Source organism: Marmota flaviventris, chromosome 1 (genome assembly GCF_047511675.1).
Source record: "Marmota flaviventris isolate mMarFla1 chromosome 1, mMarFla1.hap1, whole genome shotgun sequence".
Classification (NCBI taxonomy): Eukaryota; Metazoa; Chordata; class Mammalia; order Rodentia; family Sciuridae; genus Marmota; species Marmota flaviventris.
Window position 1 is genome coordinate 175,197,647 of NC_092498.1, and position 17,896 is coordinate 175,215,542.

The following is a 17,896-nucleotide window of genomic DNA, read 5'->3' on the forward strand; positions in this document are numbered from 1 at the left end:
AACAAGATTCTCAGTATTTGTATTTTTACTTTGTTCTTTTAGAAATGTCTCCAGAATAATTTAATAGCTCCTCAGAATCATTGTTTTTATATTTTAGTTTATGACAAAATATATTTCTCTCTTTGAAAGATGCTAAAGCCCCCAAGAGTGGCAATTCATACATTTTTTCCAGATACTTGTTGATTTTATTAGAAACACAGTCACAGAAACTAATCATTTGCCAACTATTGAACACTAGGGTGTTGAAAATCCTGCTGTCTGTGGTTACATCTGCTGAAAAACAGATGCCCATGAGGGCAGTTGGGTTGGCATGTGGAACCCTTTGGCAAATTCCCCTGCTATAAAATCATTAGAAATTGATGAGTTTCTAGTCAATCATTACTGTGAGTTAGCTTGCTTGCTTGCTTCCCACCCACCTCTCTTTCCCAATCCTCCTCTCTCTCTTACTTTCAACCAGGGACTGAACCCAGGGGTGCTTAACCACTGAGCCACATCCCCAGCCCTTTATTTTTTATTTTGACACAGGGTCTTGCCCACTTGCTTAGGGCCTTGCTAAGTTGCTGAGGCTTCTTTGGACTTGGGATCCTCCTGCTTCAGCCTCCTGAGCTGCTGAGATTACAGGTGTGCATCCCCTCACCAGACCAGTTGGTAAGCCTTCTTCTCACAACGGATTGCTTTCTGAATCCAATGTGAAGAGGTCCTGCTCTGTCAGAGAAAGATCTGATATTTGTGAATCACATCCCTTTTTGAGCATGTAAATGCATGTGCTTGGCCAACTCACTGGCTTGGGACTAAAATAGGGACACCTGCATAACTATGTTAACATAAAATGTTATTCGGGGCCTCCATTTTTAAATAACCTATGTGGGAAGAAATTCCAGCATCCTGGAGAGTAAGTGACCTAGTAGAATTCTACTTTTTACCCTAATCTTAATTTATCTTTGAGGACAGGATGTCTGAAGCCCAGAAGCTCCTCTTCAGGTGGGCCAGCCAAAATAAGTTGGACCTACGATGGTTTTATTTTAAGAGTGGCCTCCAGAAAACCTCTACTTTCATACCTACCAGTCCCCATGACAGGAAACACTAGACCCTAAGAAGAGTGAAAAGGGGTAGTGCCCAAGTTCTGGGAAATCTCCTATTCCAGGAAAAAAACATGAATATCCCTTTCCTTTATTACCCTCTCCCTCTCCCTCATTTGTTTCACTTTGTATGTGTGATTTCCCCAATCCCAACAGATTGAGAAGCTCATTTGTGAGCTTAGACTCCCAATCCTCCATTCTCTGGCCAACTAATAAACCATCAGTACACCCCCAGCACTCTCTCTCTCTCTCTTGTTTAAGACTTGGTCTCACTAAGTTGCCCAGGTTGGCTTTGAACTTGAGATCCAAGTTCAAAGTCATGTCAGGCCAAATGTACTGATGTATCCATGGTCTACAATTCACTTCACTTTCCTCCTAGTTCTATCACACTAAGAGAAGCGGGAGTCGCTGATGTTTTGTTTAGAATGATTGTTTTAGAAAACTATTTTTAATAGAAGATAATCTCTGAGGCCAGAGTAATCAGCCATTGCAGAAATGGGTGTTTCATTTATTTGTATGTATTCCATCAGTCCTACCCAAAGCAGTCTTGCCATTGCTTCTTGGTCCCCATTCCTGGTAGCGTGTACCAGTTCTGGTTTTGTAGGTGTTCATCAGTGACCCGATGATTTTAAGGGTATTTAGGACACCTGTAAGAGCTCTTATTTTGCAATGTTTTCAATGTGCACTAAAAAGCACATCAATGAAAGGCCAGGATTGTTGCAAGTAGACCAGAGATCAAAGTCTTTTTCACCTTCCTGATTTAAAATCAAGAAGCATATTCAGGCATCTTCCCTATTCCTGTATGTGGGCCACATCTTGGTCTTTGTGTGTTGGGCAAATGTGGAACCCTAAATTATGGATTGGTTACTTTTAAACCACTGGGCTGACAAGCTTCCAAGGATAAGTAGTGAAATAAATTTTTTCATGGAGAGCTGCTGGCCAAGATCTCTAACAATAATTCCAGATTCCATTTCCCTTCTTTCTTCCTTCATGATTTTTTTTTTCTTTTGCTGTCCTGAGAATTGAACCTAGGGTCTTGCACATGCTAGGAAAGTGCTCTGCCCCTGAGCTGCATCCTTGGCCCTCTGAAAATTTTATTTTGAGAAAGATTCTTGTCACTTGTGGTTATCCTGCCTCAGCCTCCTGGTAGCCTTTTGAATTTTTAGATTTAGTAGACATAGACCAATAAAAAATAAAAATAAAAAATAAAAAGCCCAAGGCTATTTGGAGAAAACAATTATGATACATTAAAAGATTATTTTTAAGTAGTCACATGTTTTGGAAAGAGTTAAGGGGGAAAAAAAGTTAAAGGAAAATAGTTTTGCACATGAAAGTTCCTGGCAGAAATAAACCAATAATCAAAAGCTGGCTATTTTAGCTCTTATTACAAAAGAGGGTATCAGCCTTGAGATAATCCAGTCTCTCATGAACAACTGGCATGGGGGATCAGTCTTCTCACAGAGGTCACCTCATAAGACATAAAATTATTGGCCGTGCGCAGCCATTTGTATCAGCTGAGGTGAGACTCTGGTACATGCTATCAGGAATGGGGACCAAGAAGCAATGGCAAGACTGCTTTGGGTAGGACTGATGGAATACATACAAATAAATGCAAGTATTTAAAAGCATGACTCAGAAGATTGTGAGCTAAGGATGAAGAGAGTTTTGTGTAAAATTTATATGGACCCATTCATGAAACTGAAAAACGATTTCACTGCCATTCACTGAATACTTCTTTTTAATTTATTCTTTTTAGATATGCATGACATATTATACACACATGGATTATAGCTTCCTATTCTTGTGGTTGTATGTGATGTGGAGTTTCCCTGGTCGTGTATTCATATATGGACATAGGAAAGTTCTGTCCCATTCACTCCACTGTCTTTCCCATTCCATCCCCCTCCCTTCCCTTCATTCCCTTTGTCTCATCCAGTGAACTTCTATTCTTCCCTCTTGCACCCTTATTGTAAGTTGGAATCTGCATATCAGAGAGAACATTCAGAGTTTAGTTTTTGGGGATTGGCTTTTTTCACTTAGCATGATAGTCTCTAGTTCCATCCATTTACTGGCAAATGTCATAATTTCATTCTTCTTTATGGTTGAATAATCTTCCATTGTGTATATATACTACATTTTCTTTATCCACCATCTATCTATTCAAGGGCACCTAGGTTGGTTCCATAGCTTGGCTATTGTGAATTGAGCTGCTATAAACATTATGTGGCTGTGTCACTGCAGTATGCTAACTTTAAGTCCTTTCAGTAAATACCATGGTGTGGGATAACTGGGTCAAATGATGGTTCCATTCCTAGTTTTCTGAAAAATCTCCATGAGCCTTTTCCCTCACATCCTCGCCAACATTTATTGTTACTTGTATTCTTGATAATTGCCATTCAGACTGGAGTGAGATGGAATCTCAGGGTGGTTTTAATTTGCACTTCTCTAACTGATAGAAATGTTGAACATTTTTCTATATATTTGTTAACCATTCATATTTCTTCTGTAAAGAGCCTCTTTAGTTCCTTTGTCCATTTAATGATTGGATTACTTAGGGGTTTTTTGGTGTTAGGTTTTTTGAGTTCTTTATATATCCTGGAGATCAATGCTCTATCTGAGGTACATGTGGCAAAGATTTTTCTCCCATTCTATAGGACAACTCTTCATGTTCTTGATAGTTTCTGTTGCTGTGAAGAAACTTTTTAGTTCTAATCCATCGCATTTATTGATTCTTTTAATTTTTTTAATTATACATGGACACAATATCTTCATTTTGTTTATTTTTATTTTTATGTGGTGCTGAGGATCGAACCCAGGGTCTCACACATTCGAGGTGAGTGATCTACCGCTGAGCCACAACCCCAGCCCCAATTCTTGATTTTATTTCTTGCTCTCGTTGAGTAATTGTTAAGCACTTGTCTTGTTGAGTAATTTGTTTCCTAAGCTGACATGATGGAGAGATGGGCTTACATTTTCTTCTAGTAGGTACAAGGGTCTCTGGTCTAATGCCTAGGTCCTTGATCCATTTTGAGCTGAGCTTTGTGCTAAAAACTTCTGATGTCTAAATTGCTCAAATATATTATGTGGTGGATGCCATTATCTTTAAAGAGGGAGAAACTGAAGTTCAGTGAGATTTATTAACTCACCCAGGGTGACCAAGTCCATGAGGTTTATCTGAGATTTGCACAAGCTATGAGCTGCAATTGACCATTATCTTGTATGACCTTCCCCAAGAAACATGGATCTGGTCTAGTGAAGACCTCTCTTAGAAGGACAAAGGCAGAACATTCTTTGCTTGCCTTTCCTGAATAACCATCAAGTTATATAGAATTTCTGTCATTCCTCAAGCATGTGTTGAATGCCACTGATGTGCTTGAAACAGTCTTTAAGACAGTAATGGAAAAATGACTAGAGTGAGTGAAGCCAGGGAGAACTATATTACATCATTTTAATTATTCCAAGTAAACAAATTATCTGAACTTCATGCTCAGGTTTTTTTTAACAAATTGATCTGGTATCAGACAAATTGTCTAAATAAGAGGGCAAATAATCATGTTTCAGTACTATTTGTGACTATAGTAATTCATAAATAAATGCTCTTAGATTCACTTAGAATGTAATGTGATATGAAAATAATTTTGGGGGGATAATGCTTCATAGGTAGCTATTTGTTTTCTGATAGAATTTTAAAGGAAATTAATATGTTTATAACATATTAATTATATAACATATAAAAAGAAAATTTTAAAGGAATTAATATGTTTATTACCTTTACCTCTGAGACAACCCTGGAAGGCAGATTAGATGTTAGTAGATGTGTATGTTACCAATTTGCTCTTTTCCATCTCAATCCTTAATATGGATGAAATGGAAACTATTAGCCCAAATCCAGGCCTGGAAAGATGGAAAGTCGTGTGTTCTGAAGTGCGGAACAAAATACATTTGTCCTCCTTAAAACCTTCTGCAGCTTGAGACTCCTCCCTAATGTTCCCAGCTGGAGAATCCAGCTTTTACCTACCAGTCTGTTTTCACAAGTCTGACCTAGTCTACCTTGCTGGAATTTAACTCTTCATGCAGTCAGTGTTCACCATATTTTCTTTTTATGCAAATTTCGTCATCATAACTACAAACAGACATTTGATCACAGGTTAGCACCACATTGTAGTCTTCTTTTTAAATTTTTTTATATTTTTTCTTTTTAATTATACATGACAGTTGAATGTATTTTGGCAAATTATACATTCATAGAGTATAACTTATTCTATTTTGGATCCCACTCTCATGGTTGTACATAGTGCAGAGTTACCCTGGTCATGTATTCAAATACAAAGATAGGAAAGTTATGTCCGATTAATTCTACTGTCTTTCCTATTCCCTTCCCCCAACTCTTCCCTTCATTTCCCTTTGTCTAATCCAATGAATTTCTATTATTCCCTTCCCCAACCTTCCTTGTTTTGGGTTAGTATCCACAAATCAGAACAGTGGGCCTTTGTTTTTTTGGATCTGGCTTATTTCACTTAGCATGATAGTCTCCAGTTCCATTCATTTACCTGCAAATGCCATTATTTTATTCTTCTTTATGGTTGAGTAATATTTCATATTGTGTATATATTCATATTATATATATATATATATATATATATATATATATATATATATATATATATTCTTTATCTATTAATCTGTTAAAGGGCACTTAGTTTGGTTACTGTGAGTTGAACTACTGTAAATATTGATGTGGCTGAGGAGTGGGATAACTGGGTCAAATGATGGTTCCATTCCAAATTGTCTGTGGAATCTCCATACTGTTTTCCAGAGTGGTTGCACCAATTTGCAGTCCCACCTGCAATGTATGACACCATTTTCCCCACATTCTCACCAACATTTATTATTACTTGTGTTCTTGATAAGTATAGTTTTAATTTGCATTTCTCTAATTCCTAGAGATGCTGAACACTTTTTTGTATTGTTTTTTTTTTTTTTAAACCATCCCCTTTGTATTCCTGTTGGATAAAGAAATTTCTATTTCATCTTTGGCTTTCTGGGCAGTTCAGGCAAGGGTTGCCCGACAGAAATGATTGATACATTCCTTGTGCTTTCTAAGGTCTCTCCAACTCCTTCCTTTTTCTTATTTTAAATCTTATGTCTGTGTTAATTTGAGTATGTCTTTTTTTTTTAATGGAAGCTTAAGTTTGTTGTGGAAGGAACCCAACTTTGCCTGTGTGTTACCTGAAGACAACCTACTCATAGACAGTAGCTTAGCAATTCATGCTATAAGCATCAACCTTTGTTATCAGGAGAGTTTTATCTCCTGAACTATTTTGGATTCCACTCTCATGAGGGCCTAAGAAGGAAAATAGTTACTAAGGGCCAAATACACTACTGTATTCCTTTCCAGAAGCTTGTTTGTCTTTCTTTCTAGGAAGTACCAATGAAGGAGGAACAAAGACATTTTCAAAATAGTTTGTGTGACTATCTTATTATTATTCTGCCATCAGTGGACTCATCCTGCAAACCCAAGTGAGTGGACAAAGTAATTTATTGGCTGAGTGTATCTTCAAGTACAAAAGAGGAGGGTGACGATGAGATGTGGTGAGGTGGGCAAAGCTCCCCTGGAATTTCCATCAGGGTGACGGATGGTGTGGGGCATTGAGAGGTTCAGGACGCTGCTGAAGCCTAGCTATTAAAAAATCAGGATTGCAAAAGCAGCTCTGGAACAATTGCTTTTATTTAAAGAGACAATGCTCCTGATGATGACACAAAACTTGCGTCAGACAAAGGATATACCGTCAAGTAGAAGTTTGGAGAACTAACTCACACTGTGTCAGGTAAACTCTTTCGCTGCTTCATAAAAGGGACAGTGACCACTGGAAGAAAAAGACTTTGAAAGCGGACAGCGTGGGTTTGAACCCTATTCCTGCCACTTCCTAGGTATTTGGCCTTGGGTGAGTTTTCTGAGATCCAGCTTGTGTATCTATAAAATGAGGATAACTGTGGTTTTTACACCGAAGCACACAGTAGCTGTCACTGTACACTATATATAATAAACATATTTATGAATAGCAAATACATTCCCTATTATCTATAAATAATATGTAAAACATATGATAAAGGAATATAGTAGTAATTCTATGGTAGAGGCCTGTAAAATTTTCCTTTTCTCTCCATTACTACTCCCAGCTAAGAAGTGGGTCAAAGATTTGTGCTCAGATCATCTCTCTCCTCAAGTTATGAGCTCTTTTCTCCATTTTCTTAACAGAAAATGGAACGGAAGGGCTTTACAATATATATTTTTTTAAGTTTAGCCAGGCATAGTGTATGCATGCCGGTAATCCCAGCAGCTCAGAGGCTGAGGCAGGAGGATCTTGAGTTCAAAGCCAGCCTCAGTAAAAGTGAGGCCTAAGCAACTCAGTGAGACCCTGTCTGGGGATGGGGCTCAGTGGTTGAGTGCCTTTGAGTTCAATCCCCGGTGCTCACCCACTCAAATCTTAATTTTAAGTTTATACAATTTCTTTATGATTTTTGTTGGTACATTATAATTATACATAATAGTGGGATTCCTTGTGACATAATCATACATGCTTATAATTTGATGAGTCTCATTCCTCAGTACATTTTTTTTCTTCCTCTCCTCTCCCAACTCCTTTTCTCTATAAGTCTCCCCTTTATTATATTTAAATTAATGTATTATATATAAAAGTGGGATTCACTTTGGTATATTCATATATGGACACAGCGTAATTTAGTGGATTTCACTCTCCAGTATCTCCTCATGCCTTTCCCTCTCCCTTCTTCTTCATTCCAAGAAGGGATTTTAGAATTTCTGTCATGAGAAATCTGAAGCTTTTCTCCAACAAAATAATTTCTTTCACATATTCTACTACCGTCCTAAAAACTCCATTGATTTCAGTGAGAACCTTATAAAGCAAGCAGTTACTATCCCTGCCCAACCTTCCTTATTCAGAAAATCAGGTTCCTCTAAAACAACAAGAAAGTACGTTTCTGTTTAGGCAGAGTGGGATATCTCTATGGGGCACTCTTTGCTTAACTGAATGCTCGTATTTCATTTCCAGGATCCTGAAACACTCTGCTTGTAGTCTGTGTTAGTCTGCTTCTCATCCCTGGGACCAAAATTCATGGCTACAAAAACTCAAGAGGAGGAAAAGTTTATTTGGGGTTCAAGGTCATAGAGATTTAGTCCATGGTGAGCTGACTCCATTCCTTTGGGCCTTGAGAAAGGCAGAACATCCCAGTGGACAAGCTTGGTGGAGGAAAGCAGCTCTGCTCCTGGCAGGAGGTGGAAGTGGGGGGCGGGGGAGGGGGGGAAGGAAGGGAGAGGGAGGGAGAGGGAGGGAGAGAGAGAGAGAGAGAGAGAGAGAGAGAGAGAAAGAAGCAGGGGGATAAGGTACTGAGAGGAGGAGCCAAAAATATGATAAGCAGACAGGGCAGAGATCTCCATAGCAGCAATTGTGTGTGCAAAGTCTCTGAGCCAGTCAGCCAGCTAACCATGGAGCACATGAACAGTGCACGATCAACATCCTGATTGGACAGAGGGGGTGCATGCTCACCAAGTATCTCACTCTGGGTGTAGCAATTCCCCTCCCTAAAAGTCATTAGCCAGTAGATTTAAAAGTTACCTCCAGCAACACCATATAAACCCCTGGACAGCCACACCTCAGTGACCAGTCTCTTGGGACCCCTTCCTTGTGGTAGCTGTTTCCTGTCTGTTAAATTCTGTTATTCTACTATACCCTCCATTGTCGATAGGTCTCATTCTTCAGATCCCAAATACATCTCACTGCATCTCAGGTACAATCCCCAAGACCACACCTCCCAATGACCCACCTCTCCTAGCCATACCCCCACCACCTGCTCATAGTTACCATCCAACATTATAGTCCATCATTTGCTTTTTCAAACCGATCTCAGGGTCCTCTGAGTGGACACTTCCAGGGAGAATCTAAAGGTGCATGTTTTTGCGTGGCCCAGGACACAGTCAGTCTCACTCAGGGTGGTATGTCAGGCGAAGACACAGCAGATGCAAAATGGTGTGGAGTTTAAATCCTTTGATTGAATCCTTCAAAGCCCAGGGATGGGAGGGGTGCTCTGTAATAGCACCCCCCTTCCCCTTCTTTCTCACTTTGCTTTGCAGGCTTCAGCCCCGCCCCCTCCCCCCTCTGGTATCCCGCAGTTCTCTCTCTGGTCTCCCCTCCATCTCTGGCTCTGTCCCTTTATCATGTAGATTTACAAGGCATTCTTCCCTATTTTAAAGAGGCTTTCTCCAGTGCATAGGAAGGGAGGAAAACAATCTATATAATTCTGGGATCCTCTTTGCCCAGAAAGTTAGGTCCCTTCCCACAAAGATGGACAGGAACCCCCTCTGTGCCCACTGAATGCATCAGATCTAATTTGGGGTGGGGGAGGGGGAGGGGGTGAAAAGGAAAACTGTTAGGGACAGGGTTGTTTAGGACAGAGGGGGCGGTGCAATCATTAGGCAATCAGATCACAGGTAGGAAGTAGGCAATTCATTTAAGCTCTAATCGGATGTTCAGGGAAAAATTAATCAAGACACTGAAGGAATAGGACCAGGGGAAGAGATAGTTAACCGTCTGACCAAATTGGTTGTCTTTCTTCTGCTTCATGCTCCTCTCGCTGAGCTGGAGTTCATTTTGAGTCCCCCGTTTTTTGTTTTTTTTTCAAAGCCCAAAGCCATCCTCTTTTTCCAATAGGGGACATCCAGTGACAGGGTGTGAGGGGCACACTGTGACACTAAACCATCCTGCACTGCTTTTCCTCTTTTGTTTTTTTCTTTTCCTCTTTTCCTCTTTGCTTTGTTTTGGGGGACTTACAACAAGGAGCTTCTACTGGGAGGCAGTGCTGTCATCAAAACCCCTGAGACATCTGGATGTGGTCCCCTAATTAACAACATCACCTGAAACAAAACAACACACACACACACACACACACACACACACACACATATGCAAAACATCACCTGGTGCTACTTTAAGGGCCAGTGTGGTCTTCCTTCCCTTTTCTTTTCAAGGACTGGAAGATCCTGGCTCCACCCAGAGCTGCTGGCAGACTAATGAATGGTCCCAGCAACTCTGTGCCTGATCAGCAATGGGCTGAAAGGAACACTCTTGCAATTTAATGTGGTGAGCCGTTCCTATAGACCGTGGCCGCCATTAGAAGATGGCACCGGCTTCCACTGTGGCCTGTGATAAACAACTCCTTTTTTGGAGAGTTATCACGTAATCCCTTATCACCCTATGAGAAAGCTCCACGTGGCAGCTTTGCATTGGGGCTTGAGATGCTTTATTAAGGCTGGGAGGGGCATCCGAGTAAGAGAAGAAGAAATATCAAGGGCCTGAATAAACTGCTGAAAGAAGATTCCTGAGTTGCGTCTTCCTTGCGGGCAAGGGGTCGCGACAAGTGGTGCCGAGACCCGGGAACCAGAACTTTCAGCAGTCAGGGGTGGTGCACCGGTTAGTCCCAAGTAAGTGGGATCCGCGACCAAAGCGGGGTTAGTCCCAGGTAAGTGGGATCCGCGACCAAAGCGGGGCAGCTCCTCTGTAAAGAAAGAGAGAGCATTACATTTTATTGCAGCTGCACTGTGTACTTTTGCTTCTACTTTCGCTTTTGTTTTTTGTGCCTCCTTTGTTGTTGTGTCATGGGTGCCGCATCTTCAAGTCCGCTTCTCCTGGCCCTAGATGGCCTGTTACGTTCCAAGGGCCTGGAAGTGAAACATAGTACTTTACAGAGATTTTTACAGAAGATAGATATCGCTGCACCGTGGTTTGCATTTTCGGGCAGCCTTACTGTACCTAGTTGGGATAAATTAGGCAAAGATCTTGACTTTGCTTCTGAGCAGGGCATATTAGAGGGTGGGGTGATACCCCTTTGGAAAATGGTCCATAGTTGCCTTACAGATGGTAAATGCCAAGAAGCTGTGAGTGAGGGTCAGGCCGTTCTTGAACAACTACATGAGGAAAAATCTGAAGGATCACATAGTGAAGTGGCAGAGAGTATCAAAAGTAACAGTAGTGAGAAGGCAAAAGAGCCTGAAGATAAAAATAGGAGAAGGCTCTACCCAGACTTGACCGAATTCAGAACGCCTGAGAACACAAGCGACTCAGAGAGTTCTGAGGACCTTGATATATTGTTACAACAACTACATAAGATAAAAATGAAAAAGAAGAAAAAGGAGACACAAGGCGCGCATGCCTACTGTAAGAAGGGGGAGGGATCTAATATTGGTCAACAGAATTCTGAGGAGGAGGAGGTTGAAAATTTAGAAGAAGATATGATGCCTGTTGCCCCACCCCCGTATGTGGGGGGGAGCCAAGGTTCCGGGAGATCTTTTCATGTGCAAGTTTGGAGGACAGTTAATACAGATATGGGACTTGCGTACCCGGTGTTTCAGGACAATAATAGAGGAAGATATCATGAGCCTTTAGACTTTAAGATAGTTAAAACCTTGGCAGAATCCGTCCGCACTTATGGCATAGATGCCGCTTTCACTCTCACTCAGGTGGAGGGACTTACTAGATTTTGTATGACTCCCTCAGATTGGGCTAGTCTAGTCCGCGCTTGTGTTTCCCCAGGGAAATATTAGGAGTCCAAAGTTGGCTGTTTAATGTTTCTGGCAGTACCCAAGACTCGGAGCGAGGTAGGAGGCTTAAAATTTTTGCAAATAATTCACAATTATCTAATGCTACATTACCCTCTGCAGCAGTCTGTCTCCAATCTCCGTTCCTGTTTCTTTTGGCTAATGTTACATTACAGGGGATGCTTAATTGTTCTAATGTTACTTGCTACTTGTCTGAGTGTTGGAATGGCTCCTGGACTATGGCAGTGATTATGAAAATTCCAACCTTTGTCCCGATCCCGGTTACTGCAGATCCAGAATCCTTTTCTATTGTTGAATTGATTAGAACCCATAGAGATTTTGGAATTATGGCAGCTATAGTGACAGCTGTGGCAGTATCTGCTGCTGCAGCAGTTACAGCTGGAGTAGCCATGGCCAGCCAGGTACAAACTGCTGCCACTATTAATCAGGTTATTCAACAAACATCCACCATACTTGAATCCCAAAGTAAAATTAATCAACACATTTTATCTGGGATTTTAGCTGCTAATCAGAGGATAGATCTGCTTCAAGCTCAAGTTGAGGAATTGTCTGTTCTAGTACATTTAGGTTGTGTTGATCAACGTGCACATTTAAGTATAACCTCTGTCAGATTTAATGATTCCAGAAATGCCTCCCGCATCATCGGGGAGTATCTATCTGGAACCTGGTCCATGGAAGCAGAAAACTTGATCCAGTCTCAACTAACTCAGATTGCTGTTTTGAATAGTACCCGTGTCGAACCAGTGACTTTGGGTCAATTCACCAGTTGGCTATCCTCTGCTTTTTCCTTCTTTAAGGAATGGGTTGGAGTGGGCATTTTTGGTGCTATGTGTTGCTTCGGTGTTGTACTTTGTTTGTGGCTTCTCTGTTGCCTTAAAGCTCGCCATGCGCAAGAGAAAGCTATGATTGTACAGGCTCTTGCGGCCTTAGAAAATGGCATTTCTCCACAAATCTGGCTTGCACATCTTAAACAGTGATTTCTGGGCATGGCCATTGCACCCCAAGTTAGTTTCACATTGCACTGGGATTGGCATGTCCTCTTCTTTATGCTCTCCCGGTACTGAATAGCCCTTGCACTCTGCAGGTCTTGTTACCATTGCACGCAGATGGGTTTCAGGACTGGTCTTTCTTCTCGGCTACAGACTCTTTACCTTCCTCTGGGGCTTAGGGATTGTGTTGCCAACTTAAATTTTGTTATTATTACCAGGCTACCTGTGTTATCCTACTTCTCATCGTCGTCACGATGCAGGATGCGAGGCAAGGCACTGCACTTGAGTGATCCCTCAACGGACCTCAAGGAAAGCATGTCCTATTGCATGCGGGTTTGACGTCCACGCCCCGCCCTACGAAAAAAGGCGTCGGCTGATATGGGATCAGGTCTGGGGAAGGCGCCTCCTTAGGACTGAACCATACATTGCAGCCACTTCTGCACAGTGGGATAGGACCTCTACTTTCGCCTGCATTGTTTTATAAAACAGAAGGGGGAACTGTGGTGAGCCGTTCCTATAGACCGTGGCCGCCATTAGAAGATGGCACCGGCTTCCACTGTGGCCTGTGATAAACAACTCCTTTTTTGGAGAGTTGGCACTTAATCCCTTATCACCCTATGAGAAAGCTCCACGTGGCAGCTTTGCATTGGGGCTTGAGATGCTTTATTAAGGCTGGGAGGGGCATCCGAGAGGGAGAAGAAGAAATATCAAGGGCCTGAATAAACTGCTGAAAGAAGATTCCTGAGTTGCGTCTTCCTTGCGGGCAAGGGGTCGCGACAATTTAAAAACACTGTCATCCTTCTACAATAACCAACCCCCTTGACCAATGGCAGTCACTTTCAATTTCCCTTAATTCCTTGAGCCCGAGGCACCCTCTAATTTACTTTCTATTGTTATATGATTGGGTTTTTTTTTTTAAACCGTGCATTCGTGGCTCCCACCTGGGAATAATATTGTCCCTAGGAGACTTTTGCCTGGAGATAATTTTGATTTTCACAACTGGCCAGGTGGGGGCCGTTGCAACTGGTATTTGGTGGGTGGAGGCCAGAGATGCTGCAAAGCATCTGACAATATCCTTACAACAAAGTACCCAGCTCAAAATGTCAAATGAGTTGAGGAACCTCATTTATGATACTTTCTTTCTTTCCTTCCTTCCTTTCCCTCTCCCATTTTTTTTTTTTTTTTGGTATGAGGGATTGAACCCAGGTGCTTAACCACTGAGCCACATCCCCAGCCCTTTTCAATTTTGATTTTGAGACAGAGTCTTGCTAAGTTGCTCAAGGGCTCACTATGGCTAAGGCCTCCTGCCTCAGCCTCCTGAGCTGCTGAGATTAGAGGGGTGTGCCACCACACCTGGCTCCCCATCTATGATTTTGGTCAGAAGTCCTAATGAATGAAATGTGTACATGCCAAACAGGTGGTTTTTAGTTAAAGTACTTTACAGCAGGATTAGCCTTTATTTTCTTATCTTTCAAGCAGGTTAAAATACTAGTGGGGGGAAATCAACACTTTCCTCAAGGAAGACTCCATGATTGACCTTTCAAAGTAACTCCTCTATACTTGGTTACCCGGGAAAACCACAGGATTAGAGCTCACAAAATTTATTTCAACAGAGTCTGTAGTGAGTTTTTATTCTAAGAATGCCAAAATAAGTAAGTGCTATCTTGAGAAGCATCGCTGGAGGCCTGATACCCTTAGAGCTGTGCTGTTGCTCATGATGTGGGTCAGTCTTTTTTAAAAGGTATTTCTTACAGCAATAAAAATGTGAATTTGTTGTTTTCATTTTTTTGTGTGACAAAATACATATACAATAAATGTCTGAGGATAAAAGGAAAATATACTCTCTTCACCCCAATTGTTACCGACCCTATGGAGCTCAACCTCCACCTCTGCTACCTTCAAACACATGGATACATTTTAGTGCACCCTTTCCTGCTGCAATGCTCAAGTCCGGCATTCCCTTTTTAATCTTGCTTTTTGGTTTTTCATGGATAATGGTTCGTCTTTGTATGTGCCGCAACCTGATAAAATCCTGAGTACAGAGCAAGAGTGCTCCTGTTTTGGGGTGAATTCACGTGAGGCGGATTGTAGAAAAGTCCAAATAAAACCCTCAAGGAAAGAGTATCAACAGGACAGCCACATACCATTGTATATACTTTCAGTGTTCCCTAGTTTGACATTTTATTACTGGTTTGCAGATAAAATATTGATAAATGTGGACTTTGAGGTCAGACTGCTTAAATTTAAGGCTGTCTTAGACTGTGGGACTATCAGCAATCACATTTGGATTTCTTCTCTTTCTCTGCTCTACATATAGTCTCATTTCCTATATTCTAGAAATATGAAGGCAAAATGATGAAATATGCTAATCAGAGGGATTTCCGGTCATAATGATCTCTGCAGAAATGTTGTGGTTTGGGGGACACCCCAAAAGCTCATTTGCGAGACAATGCAAGAACATTCAGAGGTGAGATGATTGGATTATGAGAGTCTTAACCCACTCAGTGGATTAGTCCCCTGATAAGGATTAACTGAGCAGTAACTGTTGTTGATAGACCTTTATTTTATTTATTTATATGTGGTGCTGAGAATCGAACCCAGTGCCTCACACAGGCAAGTGTGCTATCGCTGGGCCACAGCCCCAGCCTTAAAACTGATTTCTTTCAATGTCTATAAGTATAAAGCATTATCACCCTTGGCTAGAAAAATGGGACCAAGCTCAATGCATTTGGGAGAATCATTATTTTTTTTTAATCATAGCAAGAGAAAAAATCTGCATAAGCACCACTAACTCTTTTAATTGTTCTGCCATAATTAGTGTTCTTCTATATAGCAACAAACATCAGTAAGGGGAATGAAATTCCCTTAATGTTAAATCTAGGAGCTTTTCTAATCATAACGATTGCACCTTTTATTCTCCATGTATTTCAACACTCATTGCCTTTGTGTTTTCATAATTTAAATTATCTCATGAATATTCTATTTTCATCTGAGTAATGAACTCATTCCTGGATAGGAAAGGTTGCAGTAGCTGCACAAGGGGGCAGTGTGGAGAGCAGGAAGGGAGCTCAGATACCTTGCAAACTGATCTAATTCACAAACCAGCTCTTCTTCTACTGGTCTTCTGGTCTTGAACTTGTGATCTAATTTAAGCCTCAGTTTTTCCTCAGGTGTAAAACAGAGAGAGTATCTGTTTTGGGGTTATTATGTGATCAGAACTGATAACAGTGTTCATATTGGCAGCATATATCCAAACATTGGAATGATACAGAGATTAGCCTGGCCCTTGTGCAAAGATGACATGCATATCTATGAAGCACTCCACATTGAAAAAAAAATAATAAGTGACAGCGAACATCTGTGTGCAAGCACGTAATTTACTCTCAATTACCAAAGTAAAACTGTGAAGGTAGTAAGGTTACTATCCCCACTTTACACTGGAGGAAACTAGAACCCAGATAAATTTTTTTCTTTTTAAAAATTTGTTCTTTTTAGATATCCACGATAGCAAAGTATAATTTTAGATGTATTATACATACACGGAATATAACTTATTCTTATTCCCAGTGTTGCAGCTACTGAACAGTCTTTCACCAAAGGGACAACTAAAGATTATTAAAGAAGAACAACCACAAGGGTTTTCCAGGTGGTCAATTGGAATGCAACAAAATTTAGTTTCATTCAACAATAATTTAATAAATGAATTCTATGGGCTGGGTGCATGGGCTTTGTAATGCCTCAAGGGAATGAGAAGGGAGTCTGAAATGTCCTTGGGAGATTACCCAGTGTTCACTGACGAGAAGATCCCAGGTAGCACATTAAGTACCAGTGAATCAAGGTGCTTTTAATAGAACCCTGAGATGTGATTATAATGTAAGCTGTGAATTTCCATGTCCAACAGACTCATTGCACCATTAGAGAAAACATGCGGATTCCGGAAGTCACTCATCCCTGCTTTGCTTGGCCTCCTGATATTCCTCCCCATAGGAAACTCTTCGTAGCCAGAGACATCCAGAGGAGTCTCTTAATTGCCTTCAGGAATGAAGCTACCGACTGGTGCTAGGAGAACTTCTGTTAGCACGGGCCGATGGCTGTCTTTACAATGATTAATTGTGGCACATGGGATATGCTCTCTGAGCTAATCAAAGTACACAGATGTATTCCTTTGTGGGTAAATGTATTGACTTTGATCTATGTAACTGGCAAGCAAATGATAGATAATTTAATTCTATAACTGAGACCAGAGAAAAGTGCAATTTTGGAATGTGTGTCACCAGGACCAGAGATCTTTTGCAGCACTTGAACTTTACAGTGAACCAGGGATGTCTGGGGACAGGATGGGAAGGATCACAACAAGCACAAGGAAACACTGTAGGGTGGCCAGAGAGCATTTTGGTGGCACCTTCTTATGAAGATGAAACCTGGATAAACCATTTGAAGACTTACCAAAAAATAATCCCTGTGTATGAGGGTCCAAATGAGTGCACCGAATGAATGTAACTTTGTATAAAAGAACATCTAACATTAAGCCCATACAAGAGCAAAGAAAATCTAACTCCATTGTTTTAAGAATTCACGACCAAGGAACAGTTTGAAAAGATCAGCAGATGCCAATGAAAGGATAAGAAATAGGAATTACCCATCCCCTTTCGAAACATCTGAACTCTTGTGAGAAATCTAGGCTATCTATAAACTTTAAAATGAAGCTATACCTAGAAAGAGATGGAATAGAACATGAATTCAAACCTTTAATTCAACACATTAGTTTTAAACCAAGAAAGCATAAGTTCTAACCACTAAAGAATATTACAGTATAAAATTCTGGTGTTCATTTCCATTTTTAAAAGTATGATATCATCATTATAAATATTATGACAGCATAATATTAGAAACAGCACAAAAGGCAAAACATGGCATTCAGATTTCTCACAAAACCCATTCCCCTACAGAGTTACAATTCTTTTTTATTCAGATGTAGTATTTGTACATCTTGGTGGGGTAGATTATGGTAGACATGGATACAACGTGTAGTGATCCAGTCAGGTAATAAGCGTTTACATCTCTTCAAACATTACTCCTTTTTATGTGTTGAGAATTTCATACTCTTCCAGTCATTCTGAAATACGTGGATTGTTTCAACAAGTATTTACCATAGTGTGTTATGGAAAAATCAGAAGCCATTCCTCCTCTCTGTT

The 17,896-nt window shown here is 40.8% G+C and overlaps 1 non-coding gene and 1 pseudogene across 1 annotated transcript; one reads left to right on the forward strand and one right to left on the reverse strand.

Moving 5' to 3' along the window:
- The window catches only part of LOC114082536 (casein kinase II subunit alpha'-like), a 178,121-nt pseudogene that overhangs the window by 142,492 nt on the left and 17,733 nt on the right, over positions 1-17,896 (reverse strand).
- On the forward strand, positions 15,929-16,032 carry LOC139702931 (U6 spliceosomal RNA). The gene has a single exon (XR_011705491.1). It is a non-coding gene; the product is annotated as a U6 spliceosomal RNA (small nuclear RNA).